We start from the raw sequence: 12,603 nt of genomic DNA, 5'->3' as shown, positions 1-12,603 counted from the left end.
AAAACAAAAGGCAAATTCTTTCTTAAAAGTGTCGGGATGCAGGTCTTGTTAGGTCGCTTGTGGAAGCTGTCCCAGAACTGTGTTTCTTTCCTCACTCTCAGCCTGAAATCTGGGTTACTCAACCCTCTCTGCAAAATCTTTGTTGAATCTAAAACAAAACCACTACTTTCTGCTAAAATTTATACTTGGTAGAAAAAATACGTTGTGATGCAAGTATCTCAATGCCATTTCTTAAACGTTCTTTTGCTTGAGCCATGTCTGTTTTATAATGGTCTTTTAATAATCTAAGAATAATAATCTTTGTTTTTCAATATAATGTTCAAACATCTAAAATACTGCTCAAGTTACAAATTAGGTACAGCAGGTTCAGCAGCACTCAGGAGGCCAAGGTTGCTGCGTGTAACTTCTGAAATTAAACCAGGAAGGAAATCTGCAGTTTCACCCTGAGAGATCACAGGACTGTCTCATGTTGTGTCTGGGCCTTGGAAACAAGAGGTGGGATGTTACAGAACTGTGTTGAAAAGAAATTAAACCTTACATATAGACCATGCTCCCTAAAAGAGAACTTATGCATCATCAAAGAGCTTGCTGTTAAATGCAGAGTCTGAAACGCTTCTGAGCTGAAGAAATGCTTGCTCTTGAAACTATTGTACATGAAATTACTATAAACCTGCATATAATTAAAATCATGGATGGCAAGATGAATCATATTTTGGTAATGAGTAGCTCGGCAGAAATATTATCATGTAAAAGGATATGCAGGATATAGTCCCAGTATTTTCCAGCAAACCAATATGCATAACTTTCATGCAATTATGAGGCAACAATACAAATTCTGTACGTTTTTTTGGGCTATAAATGTTAGTTTTAGGTTTCATTTAACAATCTGTTCTTCAGAGGTCTTTGCAGTGTAACAGTGTTTTGCCCTGCACACAGGATAAAATTTCCACTATTAGCAGAAGCTAGTAAATTCTTTATAGGACTATTCTGCAATTAGTTTTCAAGTTTTTAATTACAAAAATCAGTTTCTACAAATAAAGGTTCTTTTTTTCTTTTTTTACTTTGATGAGTGAAAGACTGAAATAATCAAGTTACATGATTTATCAAGTCTTCCCCTTCATCATCTTACCATTGTTCAATGCTATTTGCCAACAATTTCCAGTTAGAAATTTGTGCCAATGACTTCTGGCGCTTACTGTGATTGTGGAGACTATTTTGTGGTACTACATTAACAAGTGGCTTCAGCAGTTGTCACCTCCTTGGAAATAGTAGACTGCAAAAATAGCTGGATCTTTTGTGTTGTTCCAGCTCCGCCTTATGCAGGATTTCCTTCCACAACAAACTCAAGTTGGTCATTTGCCTCATGGGACATTTTAGAAAAAAAAAAAAATACAGGACCCTACAAGGCTTTCTGATTATAACTTGATCAAGAAACCTCCACTGGTAGCATCCGATAATTTTGTCATTCCATTTGCTCAGATGAAGGGAGTCTATCCTTATCTGTCTGGATAAAAATGTGCATGCTTCTATGATTCTCACATAGAGTCTAAGCAGAGAAAGCCCTGACAAAGCTGCCTGGGGAAAACTTATTTTACATCAATTCTTTTTGTGTAGGCCTGCTCTTTGTTCCAGAAATCTTGCCCCCTTGTTATGGGTCTTACCTGCTTTCACATGACTACGCAAATACATAAAATCTGAAGAAATGCTGAGCTGAATGAGAGCAAAGAGCCATCTAGAGTGCGCAGCTGGGAAAATGTAGAAAGGTAAGGTACACACAGTAAGGCCTGCATACTTCCAGCCAGCAGCACTCTCAAGATTTCAAAGGCAGAGTCTGCAATGAGAAGGTGCATTTAACCTCTTTTGAAACACCTGGGATCCAGCAGAAGTCCTGATTCAAGTAGTTCCTCTCCTTGTTCATTAACTGACTGCAAAATAAACTCTTAAGACTCATGAAATTATGTCACTGAACAGGAGATGAGTAGTTAAGTAATGTTACTTAAAAATAACTTTTTTTTGACCAAACAAAGCAGTGAGATTGATGGAAGCACAAGAAGATTTGTGTCATCATGGCTGGTACAGAATAAAGACAGTATATTCATCTATCTTTATCTGTACCTTCAGCTAACAGAAGTAGTGATTTTCAGCTACTACTAGCATCACACAGGCAAAACACTCACCTAACATTTAGCCTACACACTTATAATTTCACCAGAATATAGAGGATCCTTGTGTGAAAACAAATCTAGGGACACTTCATGTTTGCTTTTGCAAATAGATTAGCAATAGTCATTTTATGGTCTTTCAGAATGTTATTTTTGACAGTACACTGCCAATGATTGTGTTATAATTAATGTTCTTTCTTATGACTTTTCACATTAAACTGAAATATTTTATTATGGATATGTTTAATATGCCATGAATTATTATGCAGTACTTTATTTTATAATATTAATTCTTAGTTACTCTTTATTCTACATTCCTTCACAAAGTATAATTATACATGTTAGCAGTGGAAAATAAATCTTTCCCTTTGTGAAGGGCAGCTGCTTTGTATTTTCACCTTTTCTCTGCCCACATTTAAAAATTGCAGATTAGGCCATACAATAAACAGTACAACACCGTCAACATGCTAAGAAAGCGTATCCCGTCTGTCTACTCAAGTGTTGAATAAGAGCAATTTTAGCCTAATGTAGACATTTAAAAAGCAACAGTACAATAATTCAGAGGTGCACCCTAAGAAATTAAGGTGTTTCAGTCTGGAAAATAAAATACTGTCAACTGCACATGTAACTTCCTAGACAGGAATGGGCATTTAGTAACAGTAACCAGATGATATTTCAGCTACTAATGTATCTTCACCAGATCCTTATAGTTTAAAATAATGCACCTTAATCTTTAATAATTAATCATAAGCATCTTGAATTTTTAAAGATACATACATACATACACACATACATAAATAATACAAATATTACTGAAAGAGCCTAGCACTGCAAACTGTCCATAGCTTTTCTAATAGGATAGCATAAAAATGGCATGAATGGAAGGGTCAATGTTATTTCACCTTTTTGAAGATCTGATCTAAAGCTCAACAGTCCTTGGAAGTCATCTTAGAACATTCCAAATACTTAGTTATATCAGCAATTACTTTGGTTAATAGATCAATTTAAAAAATTCAGGTAATGCTTGCCATTGAAAGCTTTATATTATATAAATATAATGTTTACCCATCTGTGAGTAAAAGTTATTCTGCATTAAAGTTTCTTCAGTAAACCCTTACTTTTCAAATATTTCTTTTCAGATAGTGCAAGGGACTTAAAAATCAGCCAACACACCTGAGCACACAGATAAACATATATAAACTTATATACATTACTCATATCATATACTCAAATTATTACTGCATCTTCAGTGCTTTGGCATACCACAGGGTTGTTATTATGCAAGCCTGAGTGAAACGTAATAACAGAATAAGTAAAAACAGCCTAAGTTAATAACTTAATTTCTTGATTAGCTATTGAACATTCTTGTAATAAGGATGAGAAAATGAGTAATTAATGCATCAGAAGAACAATCTCCTGATTTGCTTCTTTCCATATCACTATAAACACCTCTAATTTCTGCAGAAAAGATGGCTGTGTAAGCCTTGTTGTTAGAGCCATAAAATCTAAGCTCTTATGAACAGATTTGTGTTATGTATATTCATATTGCTTCATATATGTTCACTCTACAATTCACACTCTAATTCATAATATCAGTGCACATTGATTAAAAAATTAATATAAACATTTCCATTAGCATCATCTCCTGCAGAGCATATTTGTCCCATCCAGTAGGAATCCTAACTTTCAGTTACATCAGGTTAAATTGTACGTTGCATTGCTAAAACATAGTGACCCTGTGCTTTGTTATGCTTGAATATTATTTGGCTTGAATACCATTTAAAATGTGTGTGTTTTAAATACTGTTATTAATGACAATTGTCCGCAAGGTATCAATAAGTACTAAGAACTCCCACCTCTCTTGTTACTTACTTGGCCACTTCCAAGCCAGACAACCATCTCTTTCATAGCTTGAATACTCAGGAATTTCCTACCTGGTTGCTTCTAAGAGCTCCTTAGGAAGGTAATGAGCAAGAGCTGGGTAGCAATCAGAGGCACCTGTCTCTCACACAGAGCAGCTAATGGTTCCCTCTCGACTGTAGCCTCCTGAGTTGTGGACTGCATTTCCTTCACAGCTCCTGTAACAGGAGCTTCATTGGGTGGTTTTGTTTTTTTTTTCCCCGAATGTTGTGGTTTAGGAATGGTATTTAGTGCCCCCTCCACCAGGACTCCAAAACTACAGTGCCTCCCTCTTGCTTCCCCTCCCCTCTCTTCTGCCCATGGGTGGCCAGAGGAGAACTGGAGGCACAAAAGGCAAAGATGACCAGTTGAGATATGAACAGTCTACTGGAAACAGCAATGAGATAAGAAAAGCAGCAGTAACAGCAACAATATTAATATGAAAGCATACAAAAGACCGAGTGTGGAGCTCAACCCACCCACAGCCACATCACTCAAACTGCTCCTTCTGGCTGGGACCAGCATTACCGCACTGCTCATCTGCCAGCTTTGCTCCCTTGGAAAGGAATGCCCTGGCAGTGACATGAAATAGCATTGAATAATATTTGAGTCTTGGCCACATTCATACTGTTCCAGGCTCCTCCCCCTAGCAGGTACTGCAAAAAATTAACCCTGTTCATGATTGAAGACCTTGACAATGACTAAGCTCAGCTGGGAAGTATCAGATTAAAAAGCAGGTATTATGCTAAAAAAGTACTACCCTTCTTACCTGCATAGATTCTCTGAGTTTAAAAGGGAAATTAAGCCTACATTTAATTGACTGTTTCTTGATTGTTAAACTTGCACGTGCTATGTTTCAGTTTCCGGTGATCACCATTTATAATTTAGCGTGCCTTGCTCCTGCGTCAGTAACACAGATTTACTAATGTCAGCATTATACAACTTGTACCACATTTAATTAGGAAATTCTATCTGATTGTTAGCACAGTGCATTATGTAAAGAGCACAGCACATTAAACTATTGAGCTCCTATTCAACAACCCACTTAGAAATGTTCCATCCAATGTTACAAAATTTATGACTGCAATAAGTGACTAGAAAGTCATTAAAAGGCTGTAGATTTCAAAGCTGCGAATGCACTTACACTGCAGTGTATGAAATATATGTTCTGGAAGTTCTGAAACAAATGTACATTTCCTCTAAAATCATTATAGTATTTTTGTTTCACAGATATTGCAACTATAAAAGATCTATTAATCTCCAAGAAAGAATGTAGGAGAGGGGAATCCTGGTCAGCACCTGATGAAGGGAAGATTTTGTGCAGTATGAGAAAAGAAAATGTATTCTTTGTACAAGCTAAATAGATTATTTCACTATACTCTTCCAAAGCAGGAATATGTACTTTTTAAAGTAGGTCTAGACATGAGAACCTACAATTATACTTAATTGTATATCTTATTGCACATAAGTGATAAAGTTTTCACATAGTGAATATTGTGCTCTTGACCCACTACAGATTGATCATGTAATATCTGCCCAGGCTGTGAGTTAAAAGTCTTTATAGTCAGTGTCATTTATTTTAATGAGGCATTGGTGGGTTTAAAATCAAGGTAAACCTGCTAATAGGATTGTTAAGGTCAATGAAGTTATCTTTGACTTCAAGCAAACTATGTACTTAATGAGCTGGCTGACTCATATTTTATATCTGAAATTTGATATTAAATTGGACTCATGTACACATTTTGTCAATGTCTCTTAAGAGTTTATGTACATTTTAAAATTATTACAACTAGAAATTATTGTGTTTTGGGGGGCATAAAACAACTTGCCCTAACATAGAAGAAGGAATAAAAAACTAGAGGGAAAGAACCTTTTAAGAGTCCCCCAACTGCAAAGGGCCAATATATTGTAACAGATTTTTGTTTTTCAAAATGGTCCAAATTTAATGATATCTTTCTATATTTTTTCCAAAAAGATTTTTTTTTTAATTTCAGCATGAAAACCACTATTGACATATTGCAGCTGTGTTTCCACTTTTACATGAGTATTCTGCTATGCCTTTTTTTTTTTTTATCTCTTATTTAAAATCCTTTGTTACTGCAGTTATCAATTATGTGCAAAAGAGAGTATTTTTGGGGGTTTGTGGTGTTTTTAAAAGCTGTGATTCATTCCTCACCATAAGAGGGAAAGTCTTGGAAGCACTAATTTCAATTCCAAAACCAAGGGAGACAAGAAGAAGAATCTCTGTGTCTTTGGGAACTGGCTATGGAGGTAGCAGCATGGCCTTCTGTGCTGCAATGTAAATGCTTGAGCAAGGGCAGAGGAAGGAGACAGACTAAGAGGAAACAAAAAGAGAAAAGGTATAAGGATTAAGAATTGGGCAAGATGCAAGACTTAGGAGTCAATAAATGGAGGTGATGCTCGAAGTGTTGAACTTTCCTCTTTCATGACTTGAAGGGAAACCATCAAGTAAATAGATATATTGATAGCTAGGAGGGAGCAACTGATGTGCACTTGAATTCATCCAAGGCAGAACATATCTTTCCTAGAAGCCTAAACAGACTTAGCCTGAGATACTGGAGCTATTAAAACTATCACTGTACAAGCTGACAGCTGGGTAACAGCTTTATAGCCAGACTGCCAGAGCTGGCTCAGGGCTTCACAGAAAATGTGGAAAGCTATAAAGGCAAAACTCACATCCTGACAAAAGCACAGGAAACTCCAGTACTTCTAACAATTTTTACCAAAGTAAATTGATTTCTTTGAAAAAAGCTTTCTTTTTAAGTAAGGCTGGACAGCAGGAGGAAACAGCACAGTGGATTCTGAAACACACATGATGTTTTGAATACCTGCACCCAAGTCATTACTACAGGGCTGGTATTAAAGTAAGTTACATTATCCCTCCTCTTGTGGGGAAAGCCCCACACAAACTTAATCTACACAGTGAGTTTCCTACCAGGGATATGCTCAAGTCCCCCAGTACAGGCCAACCAATAACATGAGTAATTACTTTTTTCTTGGGAGTTTAAGATGAGAGACCTTTCAGTAAAAGTATCAAGCCTTTCCTGCAATGTAAATGTTCACAGGACATAATAAAGTTCATTTACTTTCAAAGTTTAATTTTAAAGTGTTGCATTTTAATTTAAACACAGTTTTCCTCTCAGTTACGCTAACCTGTTCCAAGTCAGATAGTGATGTTTAAAAATTATCAAATTTCTGCTCCTCTTCATGAGCATTTCCATATGTATGTTGAACAATATAAAATCATTTAATGAAATTATGTAATTTTACTTACATTTATTAAAGTCGGTACAACATTGTGGCTTATAAAACAGCAAGGAAAACAAGAAACCTTCTGAAGCAGTTAGGGATAAACATTGATAAACATGTCAGAGCTAATTGTTAAAATTTACTATGTAACTAAGAATTTTTACATTCCATGATAGGTCAAAAAAAACAGGACATCCCAAATTCACTGGAATGCCTAGTGGCCTAGCAGGTTGTACAGGATAACCTTATCTTATGAAGATCTAGCAGGGCAGATCTTCAGAAACATCTCACAATCACAACAAACTGTGTGTGTTCCTTCAAACTGATGACCATCAAATACCCTCAAAGTCAGTTGATGTTTATGTTTAAATACCTTTCCAAACAAAGAAAAAAAGCTCTATATCTATCCATTGCTAATAGGATGAAATCTGGGTAAGCTAACCAGGCTCCTTCAAGGGAAAATCCATAATTTAGACTCGAAGGTGAACTCAAGCTGTGATCAAACTTAGTGAAGTATGACTGGACAGTCTGGAATAGAATCCAAAAGCATTTCAAATTGCATCCTAGTTGTAATTTACTTTTAAATTGGCCTTTTTTCATCTAGTTTTGCTCTGATCCTTTTTATAGTAGAAACTGCAAGAAAACAATGGTCAGTAGCCTTTTGTTTCAATATTACCAATTTTCTTCTTATATGCCAGGAAGGACTTTATATTTTATGTATTCTTGAGACTGTATTTTCAAGGCTTTGAATGTTTTGATTTGTGAAAATTTTTCAAGATAGCAAGATCTGTAATGCTCTGAAAGGATTGATGCTGACCATAGTTACATGTTTCTGAAAGGAAGAGATTGGATGAAAAATACTTCTGGAACATGAAAAACTTCAGGTTGATCAGCCCCCAGCCTGTGCTGGTCCTTGGAGTTATTCTACCCCAGATGCAGAACCCTGCACTTGCCATTGTTGAACCTTATGTTTCTCTCTCCTCAAATCTCCGGCCTATCAAGGTCCCACTGAATGGCAGCACAGCCTTCAGGTGTATCAGCCACTGCCCTCAGTTTAGTATCATCAGCAACCTTGCTGAGGGCGATTCAATCCCTTTTTCCAGGTCATTGATAAACAAGTTGAATAAGAGAGCCCAGTACTGATCCATAGGGAATGCCACTGACTACAGACCACCAACTGGATTCTGCTCCACTGATCACAACCTTCTGAGCTCTGATCTAGACCCTATGAGCTCTGCCTTTAGTTCTTGATCCACCTCACCCTGTCCATTCATTTCCTGAGCTTACCTATGAGGATGTTCTGGAAGACAGCGTCAAAAGCCATGATGAAGTCAAAGCAGACAACATCCACAGCCCTTCCTCACTGTCCCATCCTGCCATGTCATCACAGAAGGCTGCCAGATTGGTCAAGCATCACTTCCCCCTGGCAAATCCATGCTCACTACAGCCTTCTTCTAAATGCTTGGTAATGATCTCCAGAATGACCTGTTCCACCACCTTTCCAGGGCTAGAGTTGAGACCGACTGGCCCATAGTTTCTCTTGTCCTCCTTCTAGCCCTCCTCAAAGATGGGAGAAACATTGGACTTCTTCTAATCCACAGACACCTCCCCTGTTCTCTGATTTTTTCAAAGATGGTGGAGAGAAGAAGAGCAAGAACATCTGTGACTCCATCAGCACCCATGGGTGCATCCCAGCAGAGGCCACAGATGGTGTTAAGTGTGCCTAGTCAACCTCCAACCCAACCCTCTATGACCAAGGGGAAGTCTTTCTTTCTCCAGCATTCTTCTTACTTCTGAAGTCTGGGACTGCTGAGAGACATCTTCAGAAGTAAAGACTAAGGCAAAGAAGGTGCTCAGTAATTCCACCTTCTCTGTCTCTTCCATTACCAGGACATCCATCTAATGCAGCAGCACCTCAACATTATCTCGGATCTTCCTTTCACAGCTGATATACTTGCAGAAGCCCTTCTTGTTGTCCTTGAGGTATTTTGCCAGTTGCAATTCCAGGTGGGTCTTGGCCTTCCTCATTGCATTCCTGCATATTTTGACAATGTTCCCATAGTGCTCCTACATGGCCTATCCTTTTTGCCACATCCCATAGATTTCTTTCTTGCCTTTGAGAGAGGATGTCTCTGTTCATCCATGCACGTCTCCTGCTCCTTTTGTCTGATTACTTTATCATGTCTTGACCTTAGAGAAAGTAGTTCTTAAATATTGACCATGTCTCTTGGATGCACTTTTCTTCCAGAGCCATAACCCATGGGATCCCGTTTAGTAGGTCCTTGAAGAGGCCCAAGTTAGCTCTCTGGAACTTTATGGTTCTAGTTCTGCTTATGGATTTGCTTCCCCTGTGCAGGATCCTGAGTTCCACCATCTCATGGTCACTACAGGTGGCCTGTAATAAACATCCACAAGTGTCACTCATATTAGCTTGTCCCTTAATTCTCACCTGTAAACCCTCAAATCATGTGTCTGTCCCAGGGTAGATCTCAATATATTCCAGCTGCCCTTACACATAAACATCTCACCTCACTTCTCTGTCCCGTCCTTTCTAAAAGTACATAGCCATCCATGACAATATTCCAGTCATGTGAGCAGTCCCACCCTGTCTCTGTAATTGCAATGAGATCATGGCCTTGTGACAGCACATAGGTTTTCAGTTCTTCTTTATTCCCCATGCTGTGTGCATTTGTGTACAGGCACTTCAGAAAGGTAATCAAGCAACAAGGTTCCCTAGAAAGAAATATATTAACATCAGAACTTTTCCTGCTGTTTTCCTCTGAAATCAAGTTCTGCAGAAATCAAGTTCTGGGGAAATTTACCTCACTCCAGAAGCATTTGCTTCTTAACAGATTTACTTTTCATAAAAATGAGCACATGGAGTTAAACCAAAAAAGCCATTTGCCTCAATATCCTGTCTTAGACAGTGATTGGTATGCTTAGGGAGGTATATATGAGATTGTGAATGCATAAAGGATAATATTTCCCCTGGTACTCCATCTCGGTTTTCAGCAATTAGGTAGTGATTTCCTGATCTGGAGATCATATCTACACCATCATTCTCCATCACAACTGATAAAAATACCACTCAAGAAATCGCTTAGTCCATTTCTGTTGAGTTATGGTGGTTTTAACATATGGGAATTGGTGCTAAAGGAACAAAGTTTGTGGCCTCATACACCCTACTACCAAAGAGAATGGTTCCACAAGCAAAATAATTCTTCCAGTTCATGCACTTTTTCATGAGTTGTGAAGGAACAGAGTGATGTAAAAGTAAGGAGCCTTTGAAAACGGAGTTTGAAAGAAGGAGCTGAGAAAATTAAATACTTACAGGGGATTTGCATATTGTATTGCAGTAGGAAAGGCTTAAATAAGGATGAAAACAAGACAGAATGGAAGGAAAGGCATTTGCTAGAAACAGAAAAACATTGTTCAAATTGCAGAAATCATGCATGTTCTAATTAATATAAGAAAGGTTTTAATAAAAATTCAGGCATATCAAATGAAATGGAAACCAGTGCAGACTAAACCAGAATTTGAAGCTAATACTTAAAAGATAAAATTAAAACTAGTATTAAATGCTTCACACACATCAGAAGAAAACCACAGACTTTAGTCAGGGAAGGTTGATCATGAGGATACAATACTACACAATTATTTTGTCTTGCCATTCACTGTGGAAATAAGAGAAATTCCCCTTCTTTAACATTCTTGCAGCACATTCTGCAAAGGCCCTGTCTGAAACTGAAGTGGTTGCAGGAGGGCCATGGAACAAAGCAATGAACAAACACTAAAACATCACCAGACCTAGATCATGTGCCCCCAAGAGCTCTGAGAGATCTCAAGAATGAAACAGCTAAATTACTAACAGCACCATCTAACTTCTGCTTTAAGGCTCCCATGGCACCTAAGGACTGGAGTGCAGCATCTGTGGTATCACAGATGTGATATATTTTTAAAAGCTCCTTTGGGATCAAGAAACCTCTAAGTCTGCCTTCTTTACTGAGGAAATTACTACAAGTACAAGCCAAGTGTAGAATTGGTGGATATCTTGAGAAATACATCTTGCCTGGGAAAAGCTAGTGTGGCTTCAGTAAAGGTGAATATTTACCAAGTTTTTGATCAACTTCATGCACACTAGAACTACACGTCTTGTTTGCATTTATCCTTAAAACCCACAGTAGAAGAAAATAGGTATAAAGAAAATAAATTTGAACAACTTTTTGGTATCTAAGAGTTATGAAAAAAAATTCCCCATAAATATAGTATACTTTTTATTGTATTTGTATAATTTAATGGAATAATATTTATCAAAGCTTTTAGAAAATAAAGTAAAATAGGCAATAAAAAAAAAGTAAAATAGGCAAAATAATAGATCAGATTCTTTCCTGTCCCAGGATATAACTTCATGACGTTCAACTAGGGGAAGTGCCAAGTCCTTCACCTGGGATAAAACAACCTGACGCAGCAGGAGATGGTGGGTGCTATCCTGCTAAGAAGTAAGTTTGCGGAAAAGGCCCTGGAGCTGGACACCCACTTGACACCCACTTTCCAGCAATGTGTCCTTGCTGGAAAGAAGGTAATCCTGGGCTGCATTAGACAAAGTGTTGCCAGCAATCTGGGGGAGGTGATCCTTTCTTTCTGCTCAGTACAGGTGAGATCCCTTCCTAGAGTGCTCTGTCCCGGTCTGGGCTTCTTAGTGTGTGATACACATAGACATAGTCCAGCAAAGGGCCACAAAGGTAACTTAGGGTCTCCGGCACCTCACCTGTGAGGAAAGGCTGAGAGAGCAGGGACTCTTCAGTCTGGGTAGGAGAAGGCTCAAGGGGATCTTATTGATATGTAAACACACCTCAGGGACAGGGTAGAAAGAGGACAGAACCAAACTCTTCAGTAATGTCCAGTGACAGAGCCAGAGGTGATGGACACAACCTGAAACAAAGGAGGGTCCCTCTGAAAGTCAGGAAACACTTTACTGTGAGAGTGACTGAGTGCTGGCACAGGTTTCTCAGAGATGTTGTGGAGCCTCCATCCCTAGACATATTCAAAACTCCTCTGGGCAATTGGCTCTGGGTGGCAGTGCTTGAGCAGGAGAGGTTGCAACAAATGGCCTTCAGAGGTCCATTTCTGCATCAGACATTCTGTGATTCTCTGATATCTTTAATGCTAGAAGAAAAGGAGAATGGAAAAGATGCAGAGGGATGATTACCTTCCCGATCCATAAACTTCTTCAGTGGTATGCATTCATGGCCAGTCTAGTTTTAATTGTTGC

The 12,603-nt window shown here is 38.2% G+C and overlaps 1 long non-coding RNA gene across 9 annotated transcripts in view; it reads left to right on the top strand.

Moving 5' to 3' along the window:
- The window catches only part of LOC115493849 (uncharacterized), a 106,250-nt gene that overhangs the window by 64,160 nt on the left and 29,487 nt on the right, over positions 1 to 12,603 (top strand). For 3 of the 9 annotated variants that reach the window (XR_012054089.1, XR_012054084.1, XR_012054087.1), the window contains exon 1: positions 11,733 to 11,910. The exons of the other annotated variants lie outside the window; for them this stretch is intronic. This is a non-coding gene — a long non-coding RNA (uncharacterized lncRNA). Of the gene's footprint in view, positions 1 to 11,732; positions 11,911 to 12,603 lie in introns of those variants that run through there. 9 annotated transcript variants of the gene reach the window in all.

Source organism: Taeniopygia guttata, chromosome 2, assembly GCF_048771995.1.
Source record: "Taeniopygia guttata chromosome 2, bTaeGut7.mat, whole genome shotgun sequence".
Taxonomy (NCBI): domain Eukaryota; kingdom Metazoa; phylum Chordata; class Aves; order Passeriformes; family Estrildidae; genus Taeniopygia; species Taeniopygia guttata.
The sequence above is the reverse complement of the archived record's forward strand: the minus strand, read 5'-3'. Positions and strand labels throughout refer to the sequence as shown.